The 24,865-nt window shown below is 41.7% G+C and overlaps 1 protein-coding gene, 1 non-coding gene and 1 pseudogene across 3 annotated transcripts in view; 1 reads left to right on the forward strand and 2 right to left on the reverse strand.

Annotated features, from left to right (window-relative positions):
• Positions 1 to 24,865, forward strand: part of CAMTA1 (calmodulin binding transcription activator 1) — an 888,226-nt gene that overhangs the window by 60,091 nt on the left and 803,270 nt on the right. The gene's annotated exons all lie outside the window — the stretch shown is intronic.
• On the reverse strand, positions 11,064 to 11,170 carry LOC136140409 (U6 spliceosomal RNA). The gene has a single exon (XR_010657607.1). It is a non-coding gene; the product is annotated as a U6 spliceosomal RNA (small nuclear RNA).
• On the reverse strand, positions 20,038 to 20,672 carry LOC136129573 (ubiquitin-conjugating enzyme E2 variant 1 pseudogene; annotated as a pseudogene).

Genomic DNA, 24,865 nt, shown 5'->3' on the forward strand with positions numbered 1-24,865 from the left:
TTTTTTTTTTGCGGTACGTGGGCTTCTCACTGTTGTGGCCTCTCCCGTTGCGGAGCACAGGCTCCGGACGCTCAGGCTCAGCGGTCATGGCACATGGGCCCAGCCGCTCCGCAGCATGTGGGATCCTCCCAGAGCAGGGCACGAACCTGTGTCCCCTGCATCGACAGGTGGACTCTCAACCACTGCGCCACCAGGGTAGCCCCTGTGTTTGTATTTTTTACGGATTTTTTTCTGTAATTGATAGCTAGCCTCATAGTGTTGTGGTTGGAAAAGATACTTGATACGATTCTTACATTTACCAAGGCTTGTTTTGTGACCCAAGATATGATCTATCCTGGAAAATGTTCCATGAACACTTGAGAAGAAAGTGTATTCTGTTGTTTTTGGATGGAATGTCCTATAAATATCAATTAAGTCCATTTTGTTTAATGTATCATTTAAAGCTTGTGTTTCCTTATTTATTTTCATTTTGGATGATCTGTCCATTGGTGAAAGTGGGGTGTTAAAGTCCCCTACTATGATCGTGTTACTGTTGATTTCCTGTTTTATGGTTGTTAGCATTTGCCTTATGTGCTCCTGTGTTGGGTGCATAAATATTTACACCTGTTATATCTTCTTTTTGGATTGATCCTTTGATCATTATGTAGTATCCTTCTTTGTCTCTTGTAATAGTCTTTATTTTAAAATCTATTTTGTCTGATATGAGAATTGCTACTTCAGTTTTCTTTTGATTTCCATTTGCATGGAATATCTTTTTCCATCCCCTCACTTGCAGTCTGTATGCGTCCCCAGCTCTGAAGTGGGTCTCTTGTAGACAGCATATACATGGGTATTGTTTTTGTATCTATTCAGCCAGTCTATGTCTTTTGGTTGGAGCATTTAATCCATTTACATTTAAGGTAATTATCGATATGTATGTTCCTATTAACATTTTCTTAATTGTTTTGGGTTTGATTTTGTAGGTCTTTTCCTTCTCTTGTGTTTCCTGCCTAGAGAAGTCCCTTTAGCATTTGTTCCAAAGCTGGTTTGGTGGTGCTGAATTCTCTTAACTTTTGCTTGTCTGTTAAGGTTTTAATTTCTCTGTTGAATCTGAATGAGATCCTTGCTGGGTAGAGTAATCTTGGTTGTAGGTTTTTCCCTTTCATCATTTAAAATATGTCCTGCCAGTCCCTTCTGGCTTGCAGAGTTTCTGCTGAAAGATCAGCTGTTAACCTTATAGGGATTCCCTTGTATGTTATTTGTTGCTTTTCCCTTGTTGTTTTTAATATTTTTTCTTTGTATTTAATTTTTGATAGTTTGATTAATATGTGTCTTGACGTGTTTCTCCTTGGATTTATCCTGTATGGGACTCTGCGCTTCCTGGACTTGATTGACTATTTCCTTTCCCATGTTAGGGAAGTTTTCAAGTATAATCTCTTCAAATGTTTTCTCAGACCCTCTCTTTTTCTCTTCTCTTTTTGGGACCCCTATAATTCAAATGTAGGTGTGTTTAATGTTGTCACAGAGGTCTCTGAGACTGTCGTCAATTCTTTTCATTCTTTTTTCTTTATTCTGCTCTGCAGTAGTTATTTCCACTATTTTATCTTCCAGGTCACTTATCCGTTCTTCTGCCTCAGTTATTCTGCTATTGATCCCATCTAGAGTATTTTTCATTTCATTTATTGTGTTGTTCATCGTGGCTTGTTTCATCTTTAGTTCTTCTAGGTCCTTGTTAAATGTTTCTTGCACTTTGTCTATTCTATTTCCAGGATTTTGGATCATCTTTACTATCATTACTCTGAATTCTTTTTCAGGTAGACTGCCTATTTCCTCTTCATTTGTTTGGTCTGGTGGGTTTTTACCTTGCTCCTTCATCTGCTGCATATTTCTCTGTCTTCTCATCTTGCTTAACTTACTGTGTTTGGGGTCTCCTTTTTGCAGGCTGCAGGTTCGTAATTCCCGTTGTTTTTGGTGTCTGCTCCCAGTGGGTAAGGTTGGTTCAGTGGCTTGTATAGGCTTCCTGGTAGAGGGGACTGGTGCCTGTGTTCTGGTGGGTGGGGCTGGATCTTGTCTTTCTGGTGGGCAGGACTGCGTCCAGTGGTGTGTTTTGGGGTGTCTGTGAACCTAGTATGATTTTAGGCAACCTCTCTGCTAATGGGTTGGGTTGTGTTCCTGTCTTGCTAGTTGTTTGGCATGCGGCATCTAGCACTGGAGCTTGCTGGCCGTTGGGTGGAGCTGGGTCTCAGTGTTGAGACGGAGATCTTTGCGAGAGCTCTCGCCGATTGATATTACTTGGGGCCAGGCGGTCTCTGGTGGCCCAGTGTCCTGAGTTTGGCTTCTCCGACCTCAGAGGCTCAGGCCTGACACCAGGCAAGAGCACCAAGGTCCTGTCAGCCTGAAGAAAAGGGAGAAAAAAAGAAAGAAAAAAAATTAAAAAAATTATTTAAATGAAAAAATAAATAAGAAATAAAAAAGTAATAATAATAAAAAAAGAGAAGAGAGCAACCAAACCAATAAACAAATCCAGCAATGGTAATAAGGGCTAAAAACTACACTAAGATAAACATAAAAATCAGAAATAAGTCAGTTGCAGACAGCAAACCCCAAGTCTACAGTTGCTCCCAAAGTCCACCACCTCAATTTTGGGATGATTCGTTGTCTTTTCAGGTATTCCACAGAGGCAGGTACATCAAGTTGATTGTGGAGATTTACTCCGCTTCTCCTGAGGCTGCTGGGAGAGATTCCCCTTCTCTTCTTTGTTAGCACAGCTCCTGGCGTTTAGCTTTGGGTTTGTCCCCTCTTCTGCATGTAGGTCACCCTCTGGCATCTATTCCCATCCAGACAGGATGGGGTTAAAGCAGAGGCTGATTAGGGGGCTCTGGCTCGTTCAGGTTGGGGGGAGGAAGGGGTATGGTAGTTATAATTGGAATGTGGGGCAAGCCTGCGGCGGCAGAGGCCAGCATGATTTTGTACCAGCCTGAGGTGCGTCGTGCGTTCCCCCTGGGAAGTTGTCCCTGGATCTCGGGACCCTGGCAGTGGCGGGCCGCACAGGCTCCCGGGAGGGGAGGTGTGGCTAGTGACCTGTGCTTGCACACAGCCTTCTTTATTTATTTATTTATATTTTTGCAGTATGCGGGCCTCTCACTGTTGTGGCCTCTCCCGTTGCGGAGTACAGGCTCCGGACGTGCAGGCTCAACGGCCATGGCTCATGGGCCCATCCGCTCCGCGGCATGTGGGATCTTCTCGGACCGGGCATGAAACCTGTGTCCCCTGCCTCGGCAGGCAGACTCTCAACCGCTGTGCCACCAGGGAAGCCCCACACAGCCTTCTTGGTGGTGGCAGCAGCAGCCTTAGTGTTTCATGCCCGTCTCTGCTGTCAGCTCTGATAGTCGCGGCTTGCGCCCGTCTCAGGAGCTCATTTAGGCGGTGCTCTGAATCCCCTCTCGTCATGCACCCCGAAACAATGGTCTCTTGCCTCTTAGGCAGTTCCAGACTTTTTCCCATTCTCCCTCCCGGCTAGCTGTGGCGCACTAGCCCGCTTCAGGCTGTGTTCACGCAGCCAACCCCACTCCTCTCCCCGGAATCTGACCGCCGAAGCCCGAGCCTCAGCTCCCAGCCCTCACCCATCCCAGCGGGTGAGTAGACAAGCCTCTTGGGTTGGTGAGTGCTGGTTGGCACCGATCCTCTGTTTGGGAATCTCTGTGCTTTGCCCTCTGCACCCCTACTGCTGTGCTCTCCTACATGGCTCTGAAGCTTCCTCCCTGCCCACTCCCCGTCTCCATCAGTGAAGGGGCTTCCTAGTGTGTGGAAACTTCTCCTCCTTCACAGCTCCTTCCCAGAGGTGCAGGTCCCGTCCCTTTTCTTTTGTCTCTGTTTTTTCTTTTGCCCTACCCAGGTACATGGGAATTTTCTTGGCTTTTGGGAAGTCTGACGTATTCTGCCAGTGTTCAGTAGGTGTTCTGTAGGAGTTGCTCCACATGTAGTTGTATTTTTGATGTATTTGTGGGGAGGAAGGTGATCTCCATGTCGTACTCCTCCGTCATCTTGAAGATCACCCCAGGTTGACTTTTTAAATTTTTGAAATGTGGGCTGGGAGTGTCCTAGGCACGTGAGAAATGTTATGTGCATGTTGTATGTGTGTCTGTCTGTGCGTGTTCCGTGTATGTGGGTAAGGATGAGGTGTGGTGGTGAGAGCTCTCTTGGTGGGAGCTGTACTCCCACATGAGTGTGCCCAGCTGAGTGGGCAGCACTAAGCTGGTAAGAGTCTGTTTGCTGGATCCGGCAGCCTCCCTTCTGCTGTTCAGTCCATTGCCAGCACCCTGTGTCTCCGGGAGAATCATTCTTTATTTTTGTAGGATGGTTTGGAGGATTCCATGAGTTAACAGGGGCAACACGTAACAAAATATTTATAAAACATTAGTTCACTTGCCCATGTTTGGTAGTATATAAATGTTAAATAAGACACCAAAAGCACTAACTTTATATAAAGTAAAAGGTTGATATGTTGGATTACATAACTTCTGTTTTTCAAAAGATGGTATTATGTGAATGAAAAGTCAAGTCAAAGTGTGGGATTGGCCAACAGAATGTAATATAATCAGAATATTTTGAGAAATCCTGCAAGTTAGTAAGAAAGAGACAGACAAGCCCAATAGGAAAATGGGCAAGGGACTTGAACAGGCACTTCACAGACGGTCAGGAAACATGGGAAAAGGTGCTTCACCTCATCAGTCATCAGACAGACGTAGAATAAACCACAGTGAGATGCCATCACACACCCAGATGACTGCATTCAAAAAGACAGTGTCAGGTGCTGGCAGGGAACAGAGCAGTGGGGGCTTTCACGCACTGCTGACGGTCATCTACATCAGTGCTGGAAATCTAGAATTATCTAGAATTGTCTGCACTGTGTGTCTCAGCAGTTCCTCTCCTGATGTATGTTCCCAACAGAAGTATGTGTTCCCAACAGAAGTATACGTTCCAAAGACATGTGCAAGAATGTCCTCAGGAGTGTGGTTCCAAATTCCTCAAAACTAGAACTGCCCGAATGCTCACAACAACAGAATGGAAAAATTAATTGTGATATATTCATATACTGTAACCTCAACAGCCAGGAAAATGAATGAACTCATGGTATGTTCAAGAAACGAAGAACTCTCACAAGCATAGTATGGCATGAAAGAAACCAGACTCAAATTTATTTATTATATGATTCTGGTTACAAGTTCAGAACAGTTCAAAGCCAGGAAAAATAATTTATGGTTGTAGTCAGGAGTAGTTACCTTTGGAGAGTAGGGAGAGTGTATTAGTGGAGCTTCTGGGGTGCTGGGAAGGTTCTGTTTCTTAATTTTGGGTGTGATACATGTACAGAGACACAGGTACACTTATGACATGTGCTCTTTTTGTATGTTACATTTCAATAAAAAGTTCATTGAAATGGCATATGGTATAAAATAGTTTATTAAAGTGCAGTGAGAAGTGAGCAAGAAACAGCTGTGTGCAGCAGCATGGAGGAATCTCACAAAATACGGTGTTTGATTCTGTGTTTACGAAGTTCGAAAAGAGTCAATGCTGAGCTATTGTTTAGAGAAACAAGTAGCTGGTGTATATCAGGATTCAGTCAGGGAAGCAGAACCACTGGGAGTATTATGGAATAAGGGATTTATTTATTACAGAAGTAAGTCTGTACATAATCCTGGGAGAAGGTGAAAAAATAGAGCGCAGAGGAGGAATTAGAAGGTCAGAGAAGGGTCATGAACCACCTCCTGAAACACTGGGGTGGGTGGCCCAGGCAGCCTGCCGGGGTCTGGGAGACTTCTGGGAGGACAGGCTATCCTTTCGTGTGTTTGCTGCCCAGCTTCTAGTGTTAGGGGAACTAAAGCTAGTGTCCAAAGAGGAAGCATGTGGATGAGCTGGAACTCTCTGGCACCTCAGTTTCTATCTGTCACCACCTCTAACCGTGCAGGCATTCAGAGAGTGGAGGCTGTTCTGTTCCACCTTTTAAATCTTGGGCAGACTCAGGGAAGGGGATCCTGGGAAATTCCAACTTAACCACATCGATGGAGATAAAAACTGCCGCAGTGATGGTCGCACAACTCTGTGAATACCCTAAAAGTACTCCTTATGGCATGTGAATTACATCTCAGTAAAGCTGTTATTTAAAGAAAATTGCCACAGGTTGTGAAAACTCTAAAGAAAAGCAAGGAAATAATTGGTACAAAAGTCAGGATAGTGCTTACCTGTGGGAGAGAGGAGGGGTTGTGAAAAGCAGTTTTGGGGTGTTAAAAACTTCCCCCTTGTAGGTTGGGGGGGTGTTCCACAAGTGTTTGCTTTATTATTATACAGTCTTGTGTAAACACATATTGCAGAACACACAGAAGACATGAATTCACAGTCTAGTGTGGTAGGCGGAGAAATCAGTGCCGTTTATAAGGTTATGGGGGTACCGTATGCTGTAGTCTTCGTTTTCTAGTTTTTTAATGACTGGAAGATGTTAACGTGGCTGATTGAAATGCTCCTTCTTGAGATCTGGAAGTTTCAGTAGTCATGGCTTCCTATCAGTTTGTATCCATGTCACTCTGAACTGGAGGGTAGTACCTGTGGTCTGTTTTTTAACAAGGTCTTCACGTCTCCTGACAGGTCTGTGAATGTTTTGAAAACAGGTTAATTGGCTATTTCTGTCACTTTTCACTGTATATATTTGATTTTAAAATTTGAACTAAGATTTCTTTGTGCTTAAAAGTACATTTTACAAATTTATTAAAACTTTCATATCAAATCCTTTTTGATAATCTGAGAAATCAAAACATTCTTACCATCTAACTTATTGGAAAATGCCTTTATCTACTCTCCATTTACATGGAGCCACTTTTCTTTTGAATGTTTGTTGTGGCTCTTTTATTCTCTTTGTAATGAGGAAGCAATTGCCCAAATAAAGAAGGATATGCAGCTGTCCTGCCTGGGGCTGTAGTTGTACCATAGTTAGGAAATAGATGTGAAGGTTTTTACAAAAGTTCAAAAACAAAGTGTCTTGTACCATTTGTATGCAAAGACTAGAAAAATTTTTGCTGTAGTTATGTAGACTTTTAGCTTCTTCCTTTGGTGTAGAACTATATCTATCTATCTCATGTTTTTTGAATGAAATGACTTAACTCCTTAACTAACAGGAGCCCTTGAACAAGTGATTTTTACACGGGTTAAATTTATAATACAGAGCCTCATTAGTGTTACTTAGAGTGCTTCTAAGCTATTTGTAAAACTTCAGAGATACATTTGTTACCTAATGAGATTACAGTTTGAGTCAAATGTCACTCTTCATAGTTTTCCATTAAGAAATATATTTTTGATAATTTTTATAAACCAGTTTGTTAAGTAAGCATCATGTCTGTTAATCTTCTTATTCAGTGAGCATTTTGAGTGCCAACTGTGTGCCCAAGCCCTGAGGTAAGCCTGGCCATTCAGAGATGAATAAAAGGGTGTCGCAGTCATATGGGGAAGACACATAAAAAATAATTGCAAAGTGGTGTGATAAGGGATAAAATGGAATTGTGAGGTATGTGTGTACAAGATAAATTTGAGGCATGTAAGTGGTGGATGTTTTATAAAGTATGACACTAAGACTGTATTTTGAAGATGATGATGAGTTTGCTGGACAAAGAATCAGCAAGAAAACTTTCCAGGCTGAAGGAACCACATGAGCAAAGGATTGGAAGAAGGCAGTAGTTTGGCTTGCTTGAGTAATTAGGTATGGCTGGGTCAGCGTTTAAGGAGAGAGAGAGATGAATTAAGGTTAGTGAGGTAGGCAACAACCAGCGCGCAGAAAGCCTTGTATGCCATGCTGGGTTTACATTTTTACCTTACAAGTAGTCAAGATCACTTGAAAGATTTTAATCAGAAAAGTAGAATGATCAGATTTTCATTTTACAGTCACTCTGTGGGCAGTTTAGAGAATGGTTTGGAGGGAAGTTGGGAATTGGGGAGGAATCCATACCAGAGATAATTAAGACCTATTTTAGTGCAGCGGCAGTAGAGAAGGATCTGACCAGAGACCTAGAATCAGTAGGATATATCATGACCTCTAAGATGTGATGGCAAAGGAGAGGAGGAACTACTGAGATTCTGGCTTGGATGATGGTGGTATGTAGATAATGAAATACAGAAAGAAAAGTAGGTTTGAGGAGGCACTGAAATTATATTTGTATAGTGTGTCTTAGAGAGTGCATGTGGAACATGTAGGAAGAGATCTTAGAAGGTAGTTGGATATAGATCTGGGAAGTCAAGAGAGAGCTGGAAGAAACTGACAGTACAGGTGAACAAGGAGAGTAGGGAGAATGAGAGAAGAGAAAGGTTCTAGTAATGAACGGTTTCCGTCATCTTCTCTGGAGCATGAGACTGAATAAGGGAAATGGGAAGAAAATTAAGCTTGTAAAGGAGACTCAGAAGGACTAGTTGAAGAGGAATAGAGCTGAGGGGGGTTACAGAAACCAAGGGAAGTTGGAGTAGCAAGGAGAATGAACAAAAGGGTCAGCAGTGCCAGATAGCAAAGTAAAATTATACAAATATCAAGAAAGTAGTTTTTGATTTATAAGAGCTTTATACACTATTTAGAGGAGGAAATAGAGGGTTAATTACTTAAATGAATTTGGGGCAGTTGGCTTACCAATTAAAAAAATAAGTTAAGTCTGTCTCATACCTTATACCAAAATAAGTCTAAAGAAGTAAATGTAAAAAGTGGAAATGATAATACACTAGAAGAAAATATGAGTCTGTATTTACATATTGTTCAGTGTTCTTATCATGACATCAGAATTAGAAAGGAGAAGATGGATAAACTGGACTACATATAAACTCACCATTTCTATGTGCTAAAAATACCGTAAAATTAAAATGTAAATGGGAAACTAGGAGAAGTATTTGTCACATATTTGACAGAGGTTTAATATCCTTAATATATAAAAGATCTATCAGTAAAAGGAATGACTGGAGATTTCTGGTTAAGCCGTGATGAGTAACAGGTTAAGCAGTTACTCATCGAAGATGTATTTATCCGCCTTCCAAAATTTTGGTAAAATGACAGAAAAGAATCACAAAATATCAGCCCACAAAGATAGAAAATATGGGAGTGGGGAAATTTTTTGCTAATGGTAGACAGAGTGGTTGGGCCCTCTTTCCTGCAAGTAGAAAAGCTGGACAAAATTTAAAACAAAATTTGTGTGAAGGTGATAGAGGTAACAAAACAGTGAAGATTTGTGGGCTTGAGATCTGGGGAAGTAAGGAAGCTCATAGATGATGCAAGACCAGATTTGCATCCACTTTTGCCCTGGAGGATCGATCTGCTGATTCAAGAAGAAGCAAGCAAATGAGAAGTTGGAAAGCTGAGGAGATTTTGATAGATTTAAGGAACTGGAGAGCGGGGGACAAAAATTGGAGTTTGGTATATATAAGTCAGGGAGGAAAGGGCCCTGGAAAACTTAGGCTTTGAGTCCCAAAGGCCTGTATCCTGGGAACAGTGATCTCTGAGAAGTACTGAAGTTGAATTTCAAATCTCCTCGGTCCTTGATTAGATCAAGGTGATCTTGACAGCACCAAATGTGAATTTTTTCTGGAAGAAGATAACATCACCCAGAGCCTCAAATGATCTCTAGATTTATTTACAGTGTCTGGTACTTACCCACCAGATGAGAATTTAGGACAATTTGACAGAAAATCAAGAGGAACAGCAGACTATGCCAATGGATTGTCAGCGATCCAGATAATAGAGTAATTAAATACCATCACATAGTATATAATATGTTTAAAGAAATAAAAGATAAGATTAAGAATCGGGGAACTAGAACTTAAAAAAAAAGAACAAAACGTATATTCTAGAATTGAAGGTCTATAACTGAATTGAGATTAAGATCTCAATAGTTGGGTTTAACAGTAGATTTGTAGTAGTAATAAATTGAAAATAAATATTCAGAATGATAAAATATGGAGAGAAAAATGATGGGAAATACATAAAAGATTCTAAGAGACATGGGATTCGGTGAAAATATTTAACAATGTGTAATTGAAATCTGAGTAGGAAAGGAAGGAGGAATAGTACAGAAGCAATATTTGTAGAGATAATGGCTGAGAATTCTCTATAACAGACAAGCCTCTCAAATCAAGAAATACTGTAGACCCTGCACCAGATAAATTCAAATAAAATTTCACTGAAACGTAAGATTGCTGAAAACCAAAGATAATGAGAGAATCTTAAATACCTAGAGAAAAATTACGTATTACATTCAAAAGGGCAGTAAGGCTGACAGCTGATTTCTCAACACAAGCAACAGAAGTCAGAAGACAATGGAACAGTATTTTCAAAATGTAAGCAGTATAGTATTTTCAAAATGTAAACAGTATTTTCAAGAAGGTAAACTGCCAGACTGGAATTCTATACCCAGCAAAACATCCTGCAAAAGGGAAGGCAAAAATATCATCCTTTTAGATCAACAAAATGGAAAAAATTAATACACACCAGACCTGCACTAAAGGGGAGTAATAATAAAGATTCTTCTTTGGGCAGAAGGGAAATGATCCTGGCTGGCAGCTTTAAGATGTAGGAAAAGGTGAAGACCAAAGAGAGGGTAAATGCAAATGAATGTTGATATATGAAACAACAATAATAATGTCTTGTGTGGTTTAAAATATGTATGGAATTAAAAATTTTAATAATAGCATACGAGTTGTGGGGTTGTAAATAGGGTTAGTATCCTGTGGTCTTTGCATTGTCCAGGAAGTAGTAAAATTATTAATCTACTTGAGACTTCGATAAGTCAAGGATGCATATTGTAATCTCTAGGATATTCATTAAAAGAACAGTAAAATAATATATACCTACTAGCTAATGGAGAGGAAATATAGAGGAGGAGGAGAAAGAGGAGGAGGAGTAGTAGTTAGTAGTAGTTATAGGAGTAGTAGTAGCCCAGGGAAACTTGATTAATCCAAAAGAAGACAGAAAAGGAACATAGAGTTTGTGGGAATGATAGGAAGCAAATGGTAAGATGATAGATTTACACTCAGGATATCAGTAATTATATTATTATTTATTTATTTTTTAAAATATGGAACGCTTCACGAACTTGCGTGTCATCCTCGCGCAGGAGCCATGCTAATCTTCTCTGTATCGTTCCAATTTTAGTATATGTGCCGCCGAAGTGAGAACAGTAATTATATTATTGATAAATAAAAATGAACTAAAAATTTCAATTAAAAGACAAAGATTGAGAGATTAAATAAAAAAAAAAGGTGGATCACAACTCTGTACTGCTTGCAAGGATGCATAAAAGTGGAAGGAAAGTAAAATGGTAGAAAAAGACATATCACTCAAACACTAACCGAAAGAAAACTGGTGTACCTATGTTAATAAAGTGGAATTTAGGGCAGAAAAGCATTATTAGAGATAAAATACTCAATTCAATAGTTCTACATCTGTACGTGCCTAAAAACATGGCCTCAAAATACACAAAGGAAAAATTGGCAAAACTAACAAAGAATAGACACATCCACAATCATAGTGGGAAGTCTTAATACACTTAACTAACTGATTGAATAAACAAAGAATCACTTGATGATCTCAGTAACACACCTAACAATCTTGACCTAATTGAGGTCACAGTGGGTTTGCCAGTAGATTAGATACAGTAGGAGAGACCTAGGAGATGGAAAATAACAAATATTGAAAATGAAATACAGAATAAAATGAAATATGAAATAAATGGGACACTGCACCCAATAACTATTATACATGATTTTTATATACACATGGAACATTTATAAAAATTGCTGATCTATAAAGCAAGTGTTGACAGATTTCAAAAGATTTAAATCAGAGCATCAGACTTATTACAAAGATAGGTTTACTATTTGAAAAATCAGTGAGTAGAAATCACTGAGTTAATAGGGTAAAGCAGAAAAATAATGTGATAATGTCAATCGGTGTAAAAATTGCCTTTGGTAAAATTCAGCATCTGTTCAAAATGAAATCCCTTAAGCCATTATGAGTAAAAGGTAAATTCCTTAATTTGATAGAGATTACTTAGAAAAATCCTATAGCAGACATCATGTTTAATGGTGAAGTGTTGAAAGTTTTCCTCCTGAGACTGGGAATAGAAATAAGTTATCTTCACCATTACCACTACTTTATTATTTTATTTAGAGACCCTTCCTAGTTCAATATGACAAGAAAAATAAAAGGTACAAGGATCAGAAAGGAATGAATAGAACTGTTTTTGTAGATGACATGATTGTGTATGTAGAAAAAAAATCTCCTTGTAGCTTATTGTAATTAATAAATAAGGTTGCAAGATTCAAAGTAACTCTGGACGCAATTGCAATTTTGTGTATCAACAACAAATAGAAAGTGAATAAAAATATCATTTGTAGTAACATACACAGTCAGGTTTTTCAGAATAAATGTAAAGAAATGTAAGGCATCTATACAGGGAAAAAATAAACACTGAGAGAAGTTAAAGGTCTAAATCAATAGATGTATATACCATGTTAATGGATTAGAAGCATCAGTGTTGTGAGATGCTGATTCTTCCCAAATTCAACTATGCCTTCAGCATAGTACTAATCAGAATGCCAGCAGACGTTTCTTGGTGGACTTGACAAACTGATGTTGTCATAGGAGTGCAGACAGCAGGGATGGCCAAAATAATTTTGAAGAACAACAAACTGAGCAGACTTACTATACTGGGTAGCAAGACTTACTGTAAAGCTATAGTCATTAAAATAATATGGTTTTAGTAAAAGGCTAGACAAGTTGACCAACTAAGCAAAATAGTCCAGACACAGATCCATTCGTATCTGGACACCTGGTTTATCGCACAGGAGGCTCTGCAGGATGGCAGAGAAAGAACAGTCTTTTCAATAAATGTGTTTAGTTAGATACTCATGTAGGGAGGGGGAAAGAAATGCGACCCTTACACTACACACATTAATTCCAAATCTGTATCAGTCTGGATCAAAGCAGGGGAAAAAAAAAACAAAGAGTAAATTGAAAGAAACAGTTTAATATATGAACATTTTATGTTTTTGCGGTACGCGGGCCTCTCACTGTTGTGGCCTCTCCCGTTGCGGAGCACAGGCTCCGGACTCGCAGGCTCAGCGGCCATGGCTCAGGGGCCCAGCCACTCCGTGGCGTGTGGGATCTTCCCGGACCGGGGCACGAACCCGCGTCCCCTGCATCGGCAGGCGGACTCTCAACCACTGCGCTACCAGGGAAGCCCTAATATGAACATTTAAAATCGGGTTGTTTGTTCTTTTGATGTTGAGCTGTTTATATATTTGGGGTATTAATCCCTTATCAGTCATATTACTTACAAATATTTTTTCCCACTCAGTAGGTTGTCTTTTCGTTTTGCTGATATAAAACATAATATTTTAAAAAAATGAACAATTTTCACCATAACAGGGAATGGAAGTAATGAGGGATAGGCTCATAAAAAGTGAAGAGAACTCTAAAGGATATAAGAATAGCAGACGTACAGCGTAGCTGCATCCTCTAGAGCTGAGGTAGAGCCCCCAAGGAAGAGTCCCACCCTGCCCAGGGCTGAGACCCAGGCCTCGTCCCCAGGGCAGGCTGTGATGTGAGGCTTACTGCAAGGTGGAGAAGTCGTGGTGGTGTCACACTGGTGGAACTTGATGGAAAGCCGCCCTCTGGAACTTGCCATAAGCCACGCTCCTGTGCTGGAGGAAGGTGACTCGTGGCGAGATGTCTCACTGGAGGCGCCCTGGGGGAAGCTCCGGGGGGGTGCTGGGCTGTGTGTGCTGCCATCTCCAGAGGCCTGGGAGGCGGCCCGCACGGCGGGAGCTGAGCTAAGGGGATGCTGCACACGTGGGTGGAGACGCCTGCGCTGTAGGAGGTGGATGCTGTGGAGGAACACACCTAAGTAAGACCATCTGGAAGGAAGGCTCTGTGCAACAAGATGTCAAGGTGTTAGCAGTTTTTTTTTTTTTCCTCTCCTCAGGAATAGGATTATGGTGTCCCTAACCCCTGTATTCGTTCAGCTTTTATTTAATAAATGTTAAACATTCTCTCTGTGCCAGACAGCGTATTTGTCACCAGATACATAAGAGAGGACAAAATAGACGTTGAACTTGCTTTTGCCGAGTCTGTGGTCTAGTAGGACAGCCAGCCATTCAGTTGGTCAGTTGAGCTCCTTTTTTCAGACACTGTTCCAGTCCCTGGGGACGTATAGCTTGGTCATCAAGACACAGTTTGCCTTTAAAGGGAAACAGCCATTAAGCAGATAATTGTAAGAATAAGTATGTATTTACAAAATGAAGGTTGTGAAAGGTTGTTCAAGAGCAGAGGACCTAATATAGATCAGAAACCAGGGAAAGACTCCCAGGAAGTGATCTTCTTGTGACGGGAGGGACGGGAGGGTTAGAGAGATCAGTGGTCAGGGAGGGGAGTGTTGTGGACAGAGGCAGGCTTGCGGGAAGGCTCTCCGGGGTGAAGAGCCTGGCACGTCTGAAGGAGTGGGAGAGGCAGGGTGGCTGGAGGGCAGGGTGCGCTGAGGGTGGCAGAGGGCAGACAACAGCAGCTCTGTGCCTTCGCCTCCTAGAGGAGCCGGGCTGGAGGCTGGGCGGCTGGGCCGGCGTCTAGAGCAGGTTGGTAGGTGTGAGCGACCTGTGCTGGGAGGGAGAGACCACAGAGAGGAGAGGAGGCCATCATTAACCCAACAAATACACGAGTGTCTCTGTGCCAGGCAGTTTCTAAACTCCTGGAATAGAAAAAACAAAAAAAAAAGCCTGTCTGCAGGGAGCTTAATTTCTAAAGGGGAGGATAAAAATAAAATGAGTTGCCAAGTGCATTGTAGGAAAAAAAGTCTATTTACCTGCTTCAGATGCCAGTCGCAAGTCCAGGTTGTCACCTGTGCTGCTGACTGTAGGTTCCATGACCCCCTCCCTCGGGTTCAATTAATTTGCTAGAGTCACTCACAGAACTCAGGGAAGTACTTACTTACTACCACTTTATTAAAGGGCACAGATGAACACCCAGACGAAGAGATACATAGGCCGAGGTCTCGGGAGGGTCCTGAGTGCAGGAGTGTCTGTTCCTGTGGAGTTGGGGTGTGTCACTCTCCCAGTGTGGATGTGTTCACATCCACAATCTGGAAGCTTTCTGAATCCGGTGCTATTGGGGTTTTATGGAGGCTTCCTCTTGATCAATTATTAATTCCCTTTCCAGCCTCCCTCCCTCTCTGAAGAATGGGGGGCGGGGCTGAAAATTCCAAGCTTCTTTTTGTGGCTTGGTCTTTCTGGTGACCAGCCCTCATCCAGAGCCATCCTGGAGGGCCCCCTCTCCTGCCTTCCCCCCCCCCCCCCAAACAAGTGGCCTCACTAGAACAAAAGATGCTCTTAGTGCTTTTATCACTTTGAATTTACAAGGGTTTCAGGAGCCCTGTGTCAGGGACAGGTCAAAGACCAAATATGGGAACAAAAGATGTTCTTAACACTTAGGAAATTACAAGGGTTTTAGGAGTTCTCTGCGGGGAACTGGGGCCAGAGACCAGTATATACTTACTATTATCCCACACTGAGGGACCCGAAGGAGATTAGTTGTAGATGAAGATTTATTGTAGGGAGGGTCTGCATGTTGTAGGGATATTAGTACTGATGTCCCCAATTCAAATTACAATTATATTTTCTTTGAAAGGATTTAATTATCCAATTATATTTGGAATTCTTTGAGTTAGCTTTGTTTCATGGCATTAGTTTTGTCCACTCTTTGTTTCTCAGTTGTATTAATATAATTTACAGATCTACTCATCCTTCCAGGCATTACCCAATTGAGAGGTGACTGTTTTTAGTAATTTTAAAATCAAATCAAATTGGAATTATATGTTGATTTATGTATTGAAGTTCTTTTCCAGCCTGTCTTGCTTTAAGCATTATACTGCCTTAAAGTGGTGTGCGTGTGTGTGTGTGTGTATGTGTGTGTATATGTGTGTGTATATATGTATGTATACATGTGTGTATGTGTGTGGTGTGTGTGTGTATGTATGTGTGTGTGTCACTCCCCTCCGCGGCCCCCCCAGCCCCCCCCAAGGAATCACAGATACCTCTTCTCTGTTTTTCTCCCCATGCCAAAATCTGTTGTGGTCATCTTGCATGCCAGTGCATATGTGTGGAGGTGGATGTACATAACTTGCAGAGCATGGAGTTTCTATAAAAATTGTTAACCAGTCCCTTATTGCTTACCCAGTATTCTGCACACCTCTCCAGTTATTTTCTTAGGGCCTGCCAGCATAGCTGCTCACCAAAGAGCACAAGCATTTGCCGTATTCCCTCTAGAGAGGCGCTGATCTGTACTCTCAGTAGCTGAATATGAGAATGTTCGGCTCCCTAAACTCTAACCAACACTAGGGATTATCAGTTTTTTAAATCTTTCTTAGTCCAGTGTGTGAAAAAATTATGTCTTTTAAAAAAATTTTTTTTTGCGGTATGTGGGCCTCTCACTGTTGTGGCCTATCCCGTTGTGGAGCACAGGCTCCGGACGCACAGGCTCAGCGGCCATGGCTCACGGCCCCAGCCGCTTTGTGGCATGTAGGATCTTCCCGGACTGGGGCACGAACCTGCGTCCCCTGCATCGGCAGGCGGACTCTCAACCACTGCACCACCAGGGAAGCCCTGTGTCTTCTTTTAATTTGCATTTCTTTGTGTGCTCCTGAGATTTAACATGATTTGGCCATGTGTGTTACTTTTTTGAATTGTCTGTTCATTCTTTTGTTCTTTTTTCTCGTAGATTGTTCACCCTTTTTATTTCTGATTTCTATGTGTGTTTCTTAAAAAAGTGTGTATGTATAATTTTTTCCTGGCTAGAAACCTATATTTCAGTCTTTTTTTTTTAAACAATTCTTTTTTTTTTAGATGTTGGGAGTAGGAGTTTATTAATTAATTAATTTATTTTTGCTGTGTTGGGTCTTCGTTTCTGTACAAGGGCTTTCTCTAGTTGTGGCAAGCGGGGGCCACTCTTCATCGCGGTGCCCGGGCCTCTCACTATCGTGGCCTCTCTTGTTGCGGAGCACAGGCTCTAGAGCGCAGGTTCAGTACTTGTGGCTCACGGGCCTAGTTGCTCCGCGGCATGTGGGATCCTCCCAGACCAGGGCTCGAACCCGTGTCCCCTGCATTAGCAGGCAGATTCTCAACCACTGCACCACCAGGGAAGCCCTATATTTCAGTCTTAATTGTCTTCGTTGCGTCCTCACGTCAGTCCTGTGAGTCACGCCTTCAAACTTCGACTCTTTCTGGCCTTGACAGCATACCTAGGAAAGGTTTCCTTACCCCAGTTATTAATTATTCTCCCTGGATTTTCTTCTTTGTTTTGAATTTTTATCCTTAGATGTTTAATACACATAGACATTTTGTATATATTGGCAGAGTGAGGTAGAGCTTCTTATTTCTTTTTTCTCCCCAAATAGATGTTTATTATCGAATCATTGATCCTTTCCTACTGATTTGAAATGTTGCCTTTACCTTGTGCTAAATTTCCACAAATACACGGTTTTGTATCTGGATGCTCTCTGTTCATTGATCTGCTTATCTTATGCCTGCATCAGTACCACATTGTTCTTTCCTTTTTCTTTTTTTGTCCCTTACACATTGATTTAGTTTTCGTTGATCTGACTTAGTGTGAAGAGAAAATTGTTGCTCCTATTCTATCCTTAAAAATCTAGCGAAAGTGAGGTGTGGCTTTGTAGTAGACGTTCATTTGTTTCTCTAAGTTGAGGTGACAATCTTTCTTTTTTTTTTTTTTTTCCTTTTGGCAGCAGAAGTTGTGGGTTGATGAAGAAAACTAATTTAAAGCAACTTTTCTTGCCACTGAAAATAGAATGGAAATAATCTGTAATTTTCATTTCTTTAGCCATTGTTTCTCAGCTTTTCTCACATCTTAGAACACATCAAAAATAAAAGTATTTATAAGGCATATGGGATTAATGGATGAGTACTCTTGAGATCAGAGACCACTGGTCCGGGGTCTGGGTGGCCCAGGCCCCCTTGCAGAGCATGAGAGGATCAACATCTGTGACTTGTGTGTGTTGTGACACACATCATTAGGGACGTGTTTGGAAAGTGCTGATCTAGGTTAAAGTATCCAGCTTCAAATATTTTTCATTGTAAATCATTATAGCTTGATATGAATTTAACATTCTGAGACTCAGACTTCTTTTTAAAAAGTTTTAATTGTGCTAAGACATATATAACGTAAAATTTACCATCTTAACCATTTTAAAGTATACAGTTCCTTGGCATTAAATAAATTCACACTGTTGTGCAACTAACTCCCTGCTCCCTTCTCCCTCCAGCCCTGGCAGATGCCTTGCTACTTCTGTCTCTCTGAATGTGATAGCTCTAAGTGCCTCATATAAGTGGGATTGTACAGCGTTTGTCTTTGTGTGACTGGCTTATTTCTCTTAGCATAATGTCCTCAAGATTCATCCACATGTCATTTCCTTCCTTTTTAAAGGCTGAATAATATTTCATTATGTATGTACCACACTGTTTATCCATTCATCCATCGATAGACGCCTAGGTTGCCTCCACCTTTAGGTGTTGTGAGTAATGTTGCTGTGACCATGGGTGTGCAAATCTGAGAGCCAGACTTCTTGTAAGAGTTAGTTTTTCCTCATTTTTTCACCTCTTACTCAGCTATTCCAGTCTGAATTTAATTCCCATTCTTCTTCTGAAAGCTCTTTCATAGATCACTAGTGATCTCAGAATTGTTAAAGATAAGGAGCATTTTCCAGGGCTTACTTGATTTCTCAGACATATTCACACAGGTTGACTGTGCTTTTCCCTTGGCCTGTGGGTTGGCACATGCACCCCTGGATTCTTCTCCCCCGTGTTGGATGTTCCATCTTGCTCTCTTCTACTAGCACCTAAGGTGGGATTTCCTCAGGGCTTGAGACTAGACCTTCTTCTTGTGTGACTGGTAAACGTGGATATTTCTCAGGAAGCAACCGAGGCCCTTCACCTCCTGATATCCACTTTTGCTCTCAGTGACCCTGCCCACTCCCATAGTTTCAGCCTGCCGAGGGCTCCTGCATTTGTTTTGAGCTCAGCTCTCTCTGCCGAGGGCCCCACCAGAGCTGCCCACCTGGTATCTGATTCCTCCAGTGCAGGATCTTGTCCTGTTTCATGTGTCTGAAATGAGCTTGTGGTCTTCCCGTCTATCTCTCCTGTCTCAATAAAGGGCACCTCCCAGGTGCTTAAGTCAGACCAGGGGGCCAGTTTTAAGATAAACTTTTACATTTAGAGTAGTTTTAGATTTACAGGAAAGTTGCAAGAATATTACAGAGTTCCTGTGTACCACACACCCAGCGTCCCCTAATAACATTAGGGTGGTACTTCATCCCAGCCAGTAACCAGTACTGATATAGGATTATAAGCTAAACTCCACACATTCTTCATATTTCCTTAGTTTTCCCCTGATGTCCTTTTCTGCTCCAGGACCCCATCCAGGAGGCCACCTGACATTTAGTCATCATGTCTCTTCAGGCTCCTCTGGACTGTGACAGTTTCTCAGACTTCCCTTGTTTTTGGTGACCTTGACAGATGAGGTATTTGTTGATGTCCTTCAGTTTGGGTTCGTCTGCTGTTTTGCTTGTGATTAGGCTGGGATTATGGGTTTTGGGAAGGAAGACCTTGAAGGTGCAGAGCCCTTCTCGTCTCATCTTATCAGGGGTGCCTGCTATCAACAAGACTTCTCACTGTGGTGCTCTTAACCTCCATCACCTGGCTGAGGCAGTGCTTATCAGGTTTCTCCAATCTAGAGTTACTATTTTTTTCCTCTCAGAGGTCATTTTTTCTTTTTTTGTTACAGCACAACTTATATATTTCAAATGGGACAAAAAATTAGTGTCATTTACAGTATCTTAAGATAAACTGCCTTTGAATGGGAGCTTCCTTTTCAGTACTTTGAGGGCTACAAGACGTATCTAGAAAATTTACTACCGTGGAAAACAAAGACTGCTTAAATCGAATGGGGGGTAGGGGAGGGCCTGTGGTTTTTCTTTTTGATTAATTGCTGTAACACCGTCCATCAGGAGGCTGAGGGAGTTTCATATTTTCTTTAGACATCATTAGGTGGCGAAGCTCTTGCAGGACAACTTTGATGCTATATGAATTCTGCCATTTTGCTAGCACTGATATGGCTCTTGGGTCCACCACTCCATTAGAACTGTTAACTCCATTCATATTAATTTTTGTTACAGATCTTACACAGGGGGGTGCTTCTGGGTATTTAGGTCCACATTCTATTTTAAGGCTGTATATTCGGTTTTCATAAATTGTCCAAGCCCGTGGTGGCTGCCATCTTGCATCGCTGTCGCTCCTCAGAGGTCATTTTTGACACCTCCTTCATCTTTTATGTATTGAATCCAAGACTACTAGCTCTATTTCCAAATAAATTTCCAGTCTAAATCACTCTTTACAGCCACCTCTCCAGTCCAGGCCACAATTACCTGTGCCCAGACGGCTTCTAGAGATCTCCTGGCCCCTGTCCCTACTTGCACCCTTGCCCCCTCCCAACCCAGTCTCCGCCCAGATGCCAGAGTGGTTTTTTAAAAATGCCAGTTGGATTATGGTACCCCATTTCTCAATCCCTTGAATAATTTTCCATCGTATACTTAAGTTACCGTCCAACTTCTCAACATGGTCCTCAAGGCCTGTGTAATCTTGTCTGTCACCCCTCCGGCCTCCTGCCTGGCCTCTCCCCCCTTGTTCTCTGTTCTCCCCCCGAGTTCCTTCTACACTCATGTTCTTCCTCCCACGTTGCCTTTTACGTGTTGTTTTTTCTTCTTCTTAGAATATGGTCCATCTCCACCTTGTCATCTTCCAGATCTCAGCTAAACATTATTTCCCCAGGGAAAATTGCCTGACCCCCTAGCAGAATTGATGAGGTACCCTTGCTGTGTATTTCCGTAGCATCCTGCACTCTGCTCGTGGTGCTTGAAATGACTTGTTCTGTGTCTGAATCCTCGCCTCAGTGGCTAAGATAGACAAAGCTGGGACGTCTTCTCTGCTCTTCATCACACGTCCTGGGCACCTGGTAACCGAGCCTGCCCCATGGTTAGGTGCTCAATATACATTTGTTGAACGAATGAGTTTGTCTTTAAGTTAAATTAGTGAGTAGAACTGCAGAGTGGAAAATCATTACTCTTCCTTTTTTTGTGTGCAAGTTCTTGAATTTATATCTGTGGTTCCCCAGATTGAAGTCCCACATGTATCCTTCTAAATCCATTGTGTAAGGGGCGGTGGGATAGGTACGGTAGTGTATGTAGAAGAGTACATTCCCCTCTGCTGCCCCTGAGGACCTTACTATTCATTCATTGCCTTATTCCGCAAACGTGATTGGGAACCTCAGTGTGCAGAGCCCTGTTGCAGAGCACGGACATGGGAGGCTGTCAGGACTGGCGGAACACCTTCCGTACCTGTCAGGGTCAGAGCCGTGGAGTGGGACAGACCTGGACAGATGGAGTTTCAATTCCAGCTCTGACATTTTTAAGATTTATGTCTTGAACCTTAACCGTTGCTCATCTGAAAAAATGGGGATAGCAGTATCCCTCTTGTAAACCTTGGAAAGAATCAGATAAGCAAAAGAATGCAAGACGATCAGCATGATAATCATAGTAATCACAGAGCCAGTGTTTATTGCTTTTTTTAAAAAAACATCTTTATTGAGTATAATTGCTTTACATTGTTGTGTTAGTTGCTGCTGTATAGCAAAGTGAATCAGCTACACGTATACATACATCCCCACATGCCCTCCCTCTTGGCGTCTCCCTCCCACCCTCCCTATCCCACCCCTCTAGATGGTCACAAAACACCGAGCTGATCTCCCTGTGCTCTGCGGCTGCTTCCCACTAGCTATCCATTTTACATTTGGTAGTGTGTGTATGTCAGTGCCACTCTCTCACTTCGTCCCTTCCTCCTCCCCACGTCCTTAGTTCCATTCTTTACATCTGCGTCTTTATTCCTGTCCTGCCCCTAGGTTCATCAGAACCATTTTTTCTTTCTTTCTTTTTTTTTTTAGATTCCATATATATGTGTTAGCATACGGTATTTGTCTTCTCTTTCTGACTTACTTCACTCTGTGTGACAGACTCTAGGTCCATCCACCTCACGAGAGATAACTCAATTTCGTTTGTTTTTATGGCTGAGTAATATTCCATTGTATATATTTGCCACATCTTTATGTTTATTGCTTTTTAAGTCCTAAGCACCATGCTACTCAGTTTATATTACTTATTTTCATTAATACTCATAGCAACCCTATAAGGTAGGGATGTTGTTATCTTCATGTTATAAATGAAGAAAATGTGACTTAGTTAAAAAAACTAAATAATTTGTCCAAGGTCATAGAAGTAGTAAGTGGTAGAGCTATTACTGGAACCTAGAATTGGTTCTAATTGGAAAAGAACTCCCTGTATCTTATATAGCTACCCTATCTTTCAGTATAGCTTTATTCTTTGGGGTTTTAGAGACTTCTTAGGCATCCATTGGCATTTAAAAACTTAAGGGCCACCTTAAGCTGATAGCAGCTGGAATTTGTTTCTTTACCCTTTGGCAGCTCTGACATCTGTGCCTGGATGTCTGCAGGAGGCGGGTGTGTGTGGAGACTGGAGGATGGGGTGGACCCACCTGGGCAGTTTTTCTTTTCTCTTCTTTAAAGTAAATAAATAAATAAAACATTAAATATTTTTGTAAATAAGTAAAATTATTTTTGGCTGCTTTGGGTCTTCAGTGCTGCGCGCAGGCTTTCTCTAGTTGTGGTGAGTGGGGGCTACTCTTCGTTGTGGTGCGCGGGCTTCTCATTGCGGTGGCTTCTCTTGTTGCGGAGCATGGGCTCTAGGCGCGGGCTTCAGTAGTTGTGGCTCGAGGGTTCTAGGCGTGCGGGCTTAAGTAGTTGTGGTGTGCGGGCTCTGTAGTTGTAGCTCGTGGGTTCTAGAGCGCAGGCTCAGTAGTTGTGGTGCATGGGCTTAGTTGCTCTGTGGCATGTGAGATCTTCCTGGACCAGAGCTTGAACCCGTGTCCCCTGCATTGGCAGGTGGATTCTTTAACCACTGTGCCACCAGGGAAGTCCTGGGCAGTTTTTCTTAAAGTGAGGATTGTGGACTGTTCTAGTCAGACTCACCTGGGGTTTTACTAATGCAGATTGTTTAGCTCTTCTTTTGATGTACTAAACTGTAATCTCTTAGGGGAAGGACTTGAGAACTATTTTTACAAATGACTTGGTTTAAATAGGGGATTCTTATTCATCTGAAGCTTGAGAATCAGTGACTAGAGGAAGTGGGAAATGTTGGAGTCTAATCGTTCTGACTGTCATTGTAGGAAGCCAGTAGAGCAATTAAAGTAAGCACTGCGTGTAGGTTAGTAAGCTTGAAAACAGGTCATGTAGAAATAAAGTCAGCAGTGGGTGGGTCTGTTTCGCTTTTGTTTTATTTCTTATAAATTTGTGTTTGGGGAAATTTGGCATATATTGTATTATTCTTTTTCCCTAGTGGGGATAGTACCTGAAAGGAACGGGTCTCAGTTGTGATAGAGTTGACATAATATAAATGCTAAATCTGAGGAAGAAATTTAAGAATATTTGGTGAATTTGCATATCATTTGCAAAGCTAGGAGTATGTCTAAAGCTGATTTTTCAAGTCTCTTAGAGAAACTGTCATATTGTGCCTTGATTTTCAATTTAGAAACTACGGTAATTTCAGGTTTGCGGCTAATATGAAAGCTAGTAATCAGTATCAAATGTTTTAAATTTATAATATTTATGTATTTATTTTATTAAAAACTTTAAAAAATATATATACATACACACTTAAAAATATTTTTTCCAGTTTCTTTTGCCCAGTTTTATTTATTTTTATATATACATCTTTACTGGAGTATAATTGCTTTACAATGTTGTGTTACTTTCTGCTGTACAACAAAGTGAATCAGCTATATGCATATATATATCCCCATATCCCCTCCCTCTTGAGCCTCCCTCCCACCCCTCTCGGTCGCCACAAAGCACCGAGCTGATCTCCCTGTGCCGTATGCATTTATTTTAAACAATGAGATTACTTTTGTTATTTCACCTAAGAAGACCAGAACCAGGTGGTTCCAGAATTGGTTGGTTCAGTGGCTTGGAAGGTGGCTCCCACTGTCTCCCCTGTGACTCTTGGCTTCTTCTGCATAGTGTCTACAGCATGGCTGTGTGGTTTAAAGTGTGCAGGGAGAGGGCAAAGTCCCTGCCTTTTGACCGCCCCCCATTCTTTAAAAAAATTTTTTTTTAAACTAAAAGTACTTGATTAATCCAAAAGAAGGCAGAAAGGAAGAGCAAAGGAACAAAGAACACAGGAAATAAATAGAAAACAGCAGGATGGTTCACTAAAACCCAACCATATCTGATTAAAAGGTGGGAGATTGACAGACAAGATTTAAGAGAGCAGGACCCTTTAGTTCTTCTTGAACTTTGTTCTGGGATGCAACTAAGTTGCTTGTAAGCAGTTTGAACCTTTAAGGTTTTGCTTTGTTAGGTGGGTCTGCAGTAGTGCTCTAAGGCTCATTTTTTCTCCACTCCTGAGGCCTTCTACACATGCTGGAGTACTCTGCCCAATGCTTGGTGAGGCTAGCTTTTCAGTCTCTGACCACATTCTTAAATAGCTTTTCTGAGGTGTAATTGCACCTCCTTCTGAGAAGTGTGCACACGCACACGCCCATGGCCGTCACCATTCCACCAGAGTGAGCGCATCCACCACCCTTAAGAGTTCCCTCGTGCTCGTGGCAGCCCCTTCCTCCCGCTTGCTTCCTCCTCTTGTGAAATCTTTGAAGCTATTAGGGAAAAAATTATATTGTTGAGGAT

This window comes from Phocoena phocoena, chromosome 1 (assembly GCF_963924675.1).
Source record: "Phocoena phocoena chromosome 1, mPhoPho1.1, whole genome shotgun sequence".
Lineage (NCBI taxonomy): Eukaryota > Metazoa > Chordata > Mammalia > Artiodactyla > Phocoenidae > Phocoena > Phocoena phocoena.